The following is a 9,349-nucleotide window of genomic DNA, read 5'->3' on the forward strand; positions in this document are numbered from 1 at the left end:
TTCTGGCTGAGTGAAAACGTTTCACAGGTAATTCTACAGTCAGTGGATGTACTAACACTATCAACTACCAAGAGAATCTATATATACGCTGATGTATCCTATAGTTTAGTCTGTAGCCTAACAGTCTGCCTACCTCGAACCGACTCGATCACATTGACCGAGTTAGTCATTGACATTGTGTCTAACGTTAGAAAATAGAAATTAGATTAAATAGAAAATAATTCGCTGTGAAATGTCAATGATTAAATGAATGATGCTGTCATTGTTGTAGTGTTTGGAACGTCACGGCCCTTTCCTCTGACCTGCAGGGGCGGTTCCTCCTGCAGGCAGAGGCGGCTCTTACTAATTGGAGCCACTTGGGCTCACTATATAAGTTGGGCTCCACTAACACTCTCTCTCTCTGCTCCTCCAGGTACTCACTTTGTTGGTTGGTTGGTTTAGTTTTTGTTAACACTCAGACACATTCTCACATAAATGTTCACCCACTCATACACTGCACACACTAAACATTCTTACACACTCACATCTCATCCCTGTTTTATTTATTTAAAGTTACTTATAGGTTACAATAAACTATTGATTTGCCTAAACTGTTTTGTCTCCCCTCCTTTTTGTCATGGGCACTGAGCCGGCCTGTGATATATATATATATATATATATATATATATATATATATATATATATATATATATATATATATATATATATATATATAGAGAGAGAGAGAGAGAGAGAGAGAGAGAGAGAGAGAGAGAGAGATAGATAGATTTGGTTGATTGCAGTATTATTATTATTTATGTGATTTTTCTAGTGTAGAAACTGAAGCTTAAATTGGTTCATTAATTTAGCTCTATTGTAAATCTATGTCAGATTTAAAGGCTAATGCACAGACACAGCATAAAACTATATGGCATTTGACATTTTAAAAGTCTTAAGCCCCCCCTGAACACGAGAACACCGTTGTTATTCGATGCTGTAGCGCACATATTCCCTAGTTACTGGAGGAAAATAGGGAGTACCAATATGGCGGCTGGTGGCTTCAGAGCGACGTGTATTATATACGGCCAATCAGCGATCCAGTGAATAAATAGAGACCAGTGGTTTCAACCCATTCACAATCCAAATCCTGAGTTACAAAAAACATTTTTCCCCCCAGTGTCCTGTCTAGCAATGTGGCAATAAGAATTGATATCTTAATGCCAAATAGAGCTCGACAGAATTTACTTTCATAAGTGGAGCAAACAGCTTTCGCCATAATGCTCCACTTGATTTATGTATGTAAATAGCTTTATTGTGATTCCCGCAGGGAGAATTTCAAATTATATGGACACTACAATGGGAGAGTAAAGAAAGAACAAGAAGAGAAAAAAAGAGAAGAGGTGAAAGAAAGAAGAGATAAAAGGGAGAGAATGATAAAACCTTCTTTGTCTGCTCCATCACCTGGAAAGAGACACAAAAAGAACAGCACAACCAACAGACATAAAGCAACTGATACAATCGTGTAACACCTTGATACCATTGCTAAATCATACGTATTATTATTTAAGATGACATGTGTAATGTGATACCTGAGAAAGGACAGTAAAAGAAAGTAAATAAATAAATTATAGCCTTTCTGTATATAAGTGAACATTTAATACCTGGGACCCAGCACCTGTGGGAGATTGTGAGAGTGCACTAATTTAGGTGAAAATTATCCAGAAGGAAATGGCTTGATAGTGATTGTGGAGAACCGAAGACCCACCTTCCCCGAGCACAGAGGCAGGAGTCAGGGGACCCGTAACCCCGGACTCCCAAAGGGGCCCCCAAAGCAGTGCGCCCAAGAGGGGCCACCACAGGAAATCTGCAACCCCCCCCCCCGGGACCACCCGGGAACCCGCCCAAAACCTGAGGGCCGCCAAAGCGCCAGCGGGCCAAGGCGCCTGCCGGCGCAGCGGAGGGGGGCAGGACGTGGGGGACGTTGAGATGTTCTTGGGAGAGGGAGCGGACCGGACCCAAACCTGAAAAAAAAAATAATAATAATAATTCACACCATCCCTCCCTAGTGCCCCACTCACCACACACAGACTTACAAAAAAGATGCTGTATACACCTTCCCACATAACACACACAACCAACAATCCCAAGTGTGGGGGATTGAATAAATACCTAATAAACCCCCTGCTTCCCCCACCTTACCCTAGCCACCCCACCCCTTTCTGGGGAGAGCAGAGGCAACAGCCCCAGACCCGGCAAGCCGCTCGCTCCCCACAGCAGCCCCCCGCCAAGACCCCAACACTAACATTCAAACAACTCACCATACATACAACAATAGACATCCAGGCTGGGTTAGTCCCTACTCCCCCACCCTCCCCTCCCCCCACTAGCAGAGTGCCAACCCAAAGAAGGGGAAGAGCATCTGCCCTGAGATGTTAATGACCATGACCCCCTACCAGCTCAACAGGCCCCGAGGCCCCCCAGCACACCAGAGGCCCCGTGCAGGGGCGGACACCCGGGTGCGCGCCGGCCCAGACCCCAAGCGGCACACCCCCCGGAACCTAAAACCCCGAGGCTCCAACGGGGCCCCCGCCCAAGGGCGGCGCGCCCCAGGGACCCCAGACCCACCCCGGACCCACCCAGCGGCAGCACAGCTACCAGGTCAGTAACCCACATCCGTCACCGCAGAACTCCCCAAGAGCGCCGCAAGTGGCTGCTGTAGGGCGCCCCAAGGCCTCCCAAGCCCCTCCCTGATGGGGGCAACAGACAAAACATTATTTCATAAAATAACATTTTAAAGAAAGATTTCCTCAATAAAATCGTTAACTTTAGGGGGCTAGATTTTATCAATGCTATTATACCTGTGGGAGGTAGGGGTCGCTGTAGCGATAGGTCACTAAAATCGGCTAATCCTAAAGTTAGCAAAACTTATTTAAATAGACATTAATATTCAATATTAATGCGGTGACAACGCTCATAGCACTATTGAACAATGGCGGAGCTTTAAGCTGATAGCATTTAGGCTAGCGGATTTTCTGCACTAACTTTAAAAGTTAACTGTCAAAGAGAGAGTGTTAGACTTCCTGCAGATAATTATGAATGTTTGAATCCTGATTATCTGGGTCGAAGTGTTCTATGTCCCGAGCGAAGGACTCAAGTTGGAGAATAAGTAAACCGTGATTAAGAGGTGGCCCTGGACCACCTGGGAAATCAAATCTGTCTGTGAACTAACCTTTGATGTAAGGAAGAATGTTCCTGATCTAATTGAGAGTTTTCCAAGGTGTGAACTTTGACATGTGGTGGGGGCTTAGGTTGGTGTGGACCACCTGTGTGACTCTTCTGGCCCTTAGGGGGCGGCACAGAGTCAGGACAGGTGGTGGTATGAGTCAGGTGTGATGTCTGCTCATCCCTCCAATCTGAACCACCTGTGTCTGCAGAGTTGTTTACCTGGTGCTCTTTGGGGCTGTGCACTGCAGCAGGATGAAGCAGGGCTTCATCGTGGACAGTCTGACTTCCAGCATCTCCCATGGAGTCTGTGGAAGTACTTCCTGTAAACTCAAAGTTTAGAGGTTCTGTTCTAAATTTGGAAAGACTGGTTCTGTTCTAGGTGCTGCGTTAGAAACTGCAGAGCTGTTCTGTGATTCCAGCTCCTGCAATGACTCAACCTGCTGAGGTTGATCATGTGAAGATTTCACCTAAAGGGTGGAGAATTCACTTCTCTGGTGAGACGCAGCCTCGCTGACATCAGGAGCTTTAGGGTCCTTGGTCTCAGCGTCAGCTTCCTCCATCCTCACCTCGGCCTTTGAGAGCTCACATCTGGCAGCACTAACTCTGTCTAAAACCATCTGATGCTCAACCTGTAGCTGAAGAAGCTGTTTAGCTTTCAGTTGGGATCTTTGCTGATGCAGCAGGGTAATCTGGCAAAGAACATCTGTAATCAGAGCATCTTTAGTTGGGTTTGCAATAAAATTCATTAGTTCCTTAATCTTTTCATCACATGTAGCAAAAACTTTGGCTTTATTTTTAGCCATAATGAGTGAGCTGGATAACATTACCATTAATATCCCATCAATGTATGAAACCCTTGTGGCGATAACCATAAAAGCACACTCGAATCACATCGGCAAAAGCTTGGTATCAACATGCAAGCAAGGAGCTAGCTCCATGTGTTTAAAAACACAATATACGCATTACACAAGTGTTATGTGCTTTGGGCACACAATTTTGTTTATTTGGGGGTTTTTTAGATTGTTTTGTATAGACTTTAGTTGAGGGTTTTTTTGTTGAGAGATTTTAGAGTTGAATAATTTTTATTTTGTTTGGTAATTTGCTTACATTAGTTGTGGTGCTATTGGTCCGCCTTGGTCTCAACATGTTTGAGAGCACCCCCCCCCCCCTTCCGCTCGCTTCACAACAGAGGGTATTTAAACTCTCTCTCTCTTTTTTTTCTCTCCCTCCACAGAGAAGCAAAGCAGCTGAAAGTTCAAGAAAGGTTTAAAATTAAATATTTTTGTTAACCCTCATTCCTGTCTACGTGTCCTTAAATATGTTGGCCCCTTTCTGGGACGTAACAACAAGCTTTCTAAACAACCATTTAGCTTTGCCTGTGGTTTCTCTGCTGAACCCGTCAGTGCCTCGTGTGACTTTGGTTCACTTTGGCCATCCAAGGAAGAGAGCAGTGGAAAGAGGGGATACGTTGACTCTTTCAGCAGCGGGCTAGCATGTGGCTCTGTGGCCCAGCCCAAACGTGGTTGGAACAGGAGTGGGCCGGTCCGAGGCCCTGCAGCGGTCGCTGACCCGGTTGCAGTTAAGTTTTCAGCTCCATTTTCCTCTCAGCGTGGGAAGTGGGTAAAGGAGGCCGATCCCCGCCGTCTCAAGTCACCTTTCCTGTAACAGCTGAGGAGAAATAACCCCCAGTGGGTGGAGGCAGATGAGCGTTCACACTGAGCCTGGTTCTGGTTCTGCTGGAGGTTCTCCTCCCTGTTAAAGGGGAGTTTTCCTCTCCACTGTCGCTTCATGCATGCTCAGTATGAGGGATTGCTGCAAAGCCATCAACAATGCAGACGACTGTCCACTGTGGCTCTACGCTCTTTCAGGAGGAGTGAATGCTGCTTGGAGAGACTTGATGCAACCTGCTGGGTTTCCTTAGAGAGGAAACTTTCTCACCAACCTGGAGGATCTGATGGAAGCTGACTTTAGAAAGAGCCTTGAGATGACATGTTTCATTAATTGGCGCTATATAAATAAAATTGAATTGAATTAAAAAGCTGTTTTTGGCATGGAGGGATTCTTTCCTCCGGCGTCTGACGCTGAAGTTAATACAGCAGACTTAACTCTGATTTGCCCGGTCAGGTCCTCCGGGCCAAGAGGGATTTCTCCCCTGCTGGCTTGTGGGTCTTTCGAGGCCAATGTGGCCCCATGCATGGCTGGCTTATGCAGGGTGGACTGTCTCTCTTTGAGAGTCCTAGGAAGGAGTGAGGTAGAATGAGTCTGTGGGAACAAAAGCTTTTGTAGCACTGATCCCACCATGCTGAGAGGGCGGATCCTTGGTGGCTGTGAAAGTCCCACACTTCTGTGGCTTCCAATCCAACAGGCTACAAATGGATTTTAAGAACCTAAATGTTTGAACATTGCCACACTTTTCAAACTATGTATATAATATTAACAACAATATAAAAGGCTTTAGCTGGACTCAAACCTGCAGTCAAAACGCTTACTGCCTGCAGAGAGCAGCTCGTTCTCTCTGGATAGGCGGCACGTTGCTTTCAACCAGACATAAACCTCAACAACAAAATTCAGAGCTGAAATAGTCTCTGCTTCCTCTGGGGAGCTCGCTGCTTACAGACCTGCTGGATTTACAGGAACCACGGCTAACTCTGTCGACCCACTTCACACCCTTCAGTCTCCAGTGGGAAACTTTCAGGATGGGCGGTCACAGATCTGCACTTTTCCTTCAGCTAATGAGGTTCTTGAACATTGTTCTGCGGACATACCTCCTTAGAGTTTTTGTCTGAGTCAGAGTGTCTGTGTGCAGGAAGGGAGGGACCATCAGCTGCTGACAGACGTCTTATACCAAGGTGGCGAAGTAAAAGCTGGTGCATGTTGATTTTGAGTGGGTACCTTTAAATAATGAATTGTTTTATTCTGAGATAGTTTTTTTTTTTTTACCAGGCCTTCTGCATCTCTTTAGATCTGATCTGTGCAGAATGTTGACATGAGAAACCCAGACCGCCACCAGCCACAGGAAGCTGACTAACTGCACTTCCCATTCCTGTTTATCCAGAAACGTGCAGGAATGCAGTTTGCAGAGTCTGTGTTTAGATTTATGGAAATATATGATTAGTTGTTGTACTAATCAGGCATTTTTCTGAAAAACATGAGAGCTACCTTTTAATCCCTAAACTGTGTCTTGGAGTTTACAGAACGTGTTTTTTTTTTTTTTTTGCTGACCCACTTGAAAACAGTAGATCTGTTCAAGTAGAGTGGACCAGAGTCCTCAAAAAATAAACTTCTTAATCAATCACTTAATCTGGATGGCATTAACTTGGCCTCTGGTAATAAAGTAAAAATTCTTGGTGTTATTTTTGACCAAGACATTTAAATCCCATATTAAACAGGTTTCCAGAGTTTCCTTTTTTCACCTCAGGAATATCGCCAAAATTAGAAACATTCTGTCCAGGAGTGATGCTGAAAAACTAGTCCATGCATTTGTTACTTCAAGGCTGGACTATTGTAATTCTTTACTATCAGGAAGTCCACAAAATGCAGTTCAAAGCCTTCAGCTGATCCAAAATGCTGCAGCAAGAGTTCTGATGAAAATCAACCAGAGGGATCATATTTCTCCTGTTTTAGCTTCCCTTCATTGGCTTCCTGTTAAATCAAGAATAGAATTTAAAATTCTCCTTCTAACGTATAAAGCCCTTAATAATCAAGCTCCATCATATATCAGAGCTCTGATTACCCCGTATGTTCCTAACAGAGCACTTCGCTCTCAGACTGCAGGTCTGCTGGTGGTTCCTAGAGTCTCTAAAAGTAGAATGGGAGGCAGATCCTTTAGCTATCAGGCTCCTCTCCTGTGGAACCAACTCCCAGTTTTGGTCCGTGAGGCAGACACCCCGTCTACTTTTAAGACTAATCTTAAAACTTTCCTTTGTGACAAAGCTTCTAGTCAGAGTGGCTCATGTTACCCTGAGCTACCTCTATAGTTATGCTGCTATAGGCTTAGGCTGCTGGAGGACATCAGGGTCTATTTCTCTCTCTCTGCTGAGTTCTCCTACTGCTCTCCAATCTGCATTGTTTGTTGTTATTTCAGCTTTTAACGTTTTGTTCTCTCTCATTTTCTCTTCATAGAAGGTACACCTGGTCTGGCGTTCTGTTAGCTGTGACATCATCAGGGGAGGCAGATCATCCACTATTACCATCTGACATAGAAAGTACTCCTGGGTCAGTGTGAGCTTCTGAGCTTTCTGTGTCTCTGCTCTGTCTTCTCTAACATAGAAAGTACTCCTGGGTCAATGTGAGCTTCTGAGCTTTCTGTGTCTCTGCTCTGTCTTCTCTAAGCCCCAGTGGGTGGAGGCAGATGAGCGTTCACACTGAGCCTGGTTCTGGTTCTGCTGGAGGTTCTCCTCCCTGTTAAAGGGGAGTTTTCCTCTCCACTGTCGCTTCATGCATGCTCAGTATGAGGGATTGCTGCAAAGCCATCAACAATGCAGACGACTGTCCACTGTGGCTCTACGCTCTTTCAGGAGGAGTGAATGCTGCTTGGAGAGACTTGATGCAATCAACTGGTTTCCTTATATAGAACATTTTTGACCAATCTGTATAATCTGACCCAATCTGTATAATATGATAAAACTTGACTTTGTAAAGTGACTTGAGATGAAATGTTTCATGATTTGGCGCTATATAAATAAAATTGAATTTAATTGAATTGAATATAAATGGTGTCTGGGCTCCCGGGGAAGCATTTGTCCAAACACCCTGGAGAGGACATAGAAAAACAGGTAAGTCAGCAAATCCTAACACTGTTTATTCTCACACTTCTCACAGATTCTACACCACCATTTGCTTATGTTTCTGGACAGTAGACCTTAGCTCCAAATAACATTTCTTCTTTCAACAGACATCCACCCCATTTCCTAATGAGGAGCAGCTGCGCAGAGCCTGAAACAAAAAGCTACATGCTAATTATTAAAATATCCAATAAATATTCAATAAATAATTAAAACTTCTGGTGTGCAAATGGTTATTGCTGTGCAAATTGATGCTTAAAGTACTGTGCTAAATAAAGTGCTAGTTCAAGTGCAAGTTTAAAGTGCAAAAGTAATCTTAAAGTGCTATACTGGTTACTTTTATAGAACAGTCCCAGTAATGAAGACGTCTTCATTACACCGTCTCTATTCAAACCGGATCTTTTACAATAAACTCTTTTACTGAACTGTCTGCCTCCGTGGTTGCTCTCATTCACAGTCTCGCTTCAAGTATGACAGTTACACCAAGGTGGAGAAATAAAACCTGATGCAGGTTATTATTAAATCTTTAAATAATGAATTGTTTTATTTTCAGATAGGGTTATTTTACTAGGCCTTCTGCATTTCTTTAGACCTGTTCTTTGCAGAATGTTGACGTGAGAAACCCTAACCTCCACCAGCCACAGGAGGCAGACTAACTGAACTTCCCTTTTCTGTTGATTCAGAAACGTGAAGGAGTGCAGTTTGCAGAGTCTGTGTTTAGATGGTGGAGAACTTTTATTTCGTGTGTGAGTTTTAGTTTCAGGCCCAACTGCTTAGGTTGGTTCATTGGTTCTAATTGGAAACATATTTCATAAAACAGTGACGTTCTGCTGCCTTTGGACTTCATGGCTGCATACAGACTCAAAATCTAGAAACCAGACCTTCAAATATTTAAAGCAGAGATTGTAAAGACTCAGGAGTGTCTGTAATAATAATTTTATTGTAAAGTGCAACTCAAGGACACCACAATGATTCACAAAAGAGAAACAACAATAAAATAGATGGAATCACTAAAAAAAGACAACCTACATCAGATGGACTCAGCAGTCAAAGCTAAAAACAAAGCTGCCCTCTCAGCGCTGCTTTCTGTGCAAATGGATCCTATGGGGCCGTTCTTTCTCCATTCCAGCCACCTTGTCCTCTTTCCAAGACACCCAAGATGTTCTTTCTCTGTCTTCATTTGGATTTGGATGTTGAAGTAGATTTGTTGTTTTAATCCTGCAGACTGTGTGCATGGAGGATTGTTTTAGTAACATGCTCAGAAAGGAATGTATAGTGGAGCGGGAGATCTGCTCATCTAGCTCCCTGGCAGAAGATGTTCTGCGTTTCTTTGGCGCAAGAACGTGCATTAAAGCTGTCGC

The sequence above is a fragment of the Fundulus heteroclitus genome, unplaced genomic scaffold (assembly GCF_011125445.2).
Source record: "Fundulus heteroclitus isolate FHET01 unplaced genomic scaffold, MU-UCD_Fhet_4.1 scaffold_59, whole genome shotgun sequence".
In the NCBI taxonomy this organism is placed as follows: Eukaryota; Metazoa; Chordata; class Actinopteri; order Cyprinodontiformes; family Fundulidae; genus Fundulus; species Fundulus heteroclitus.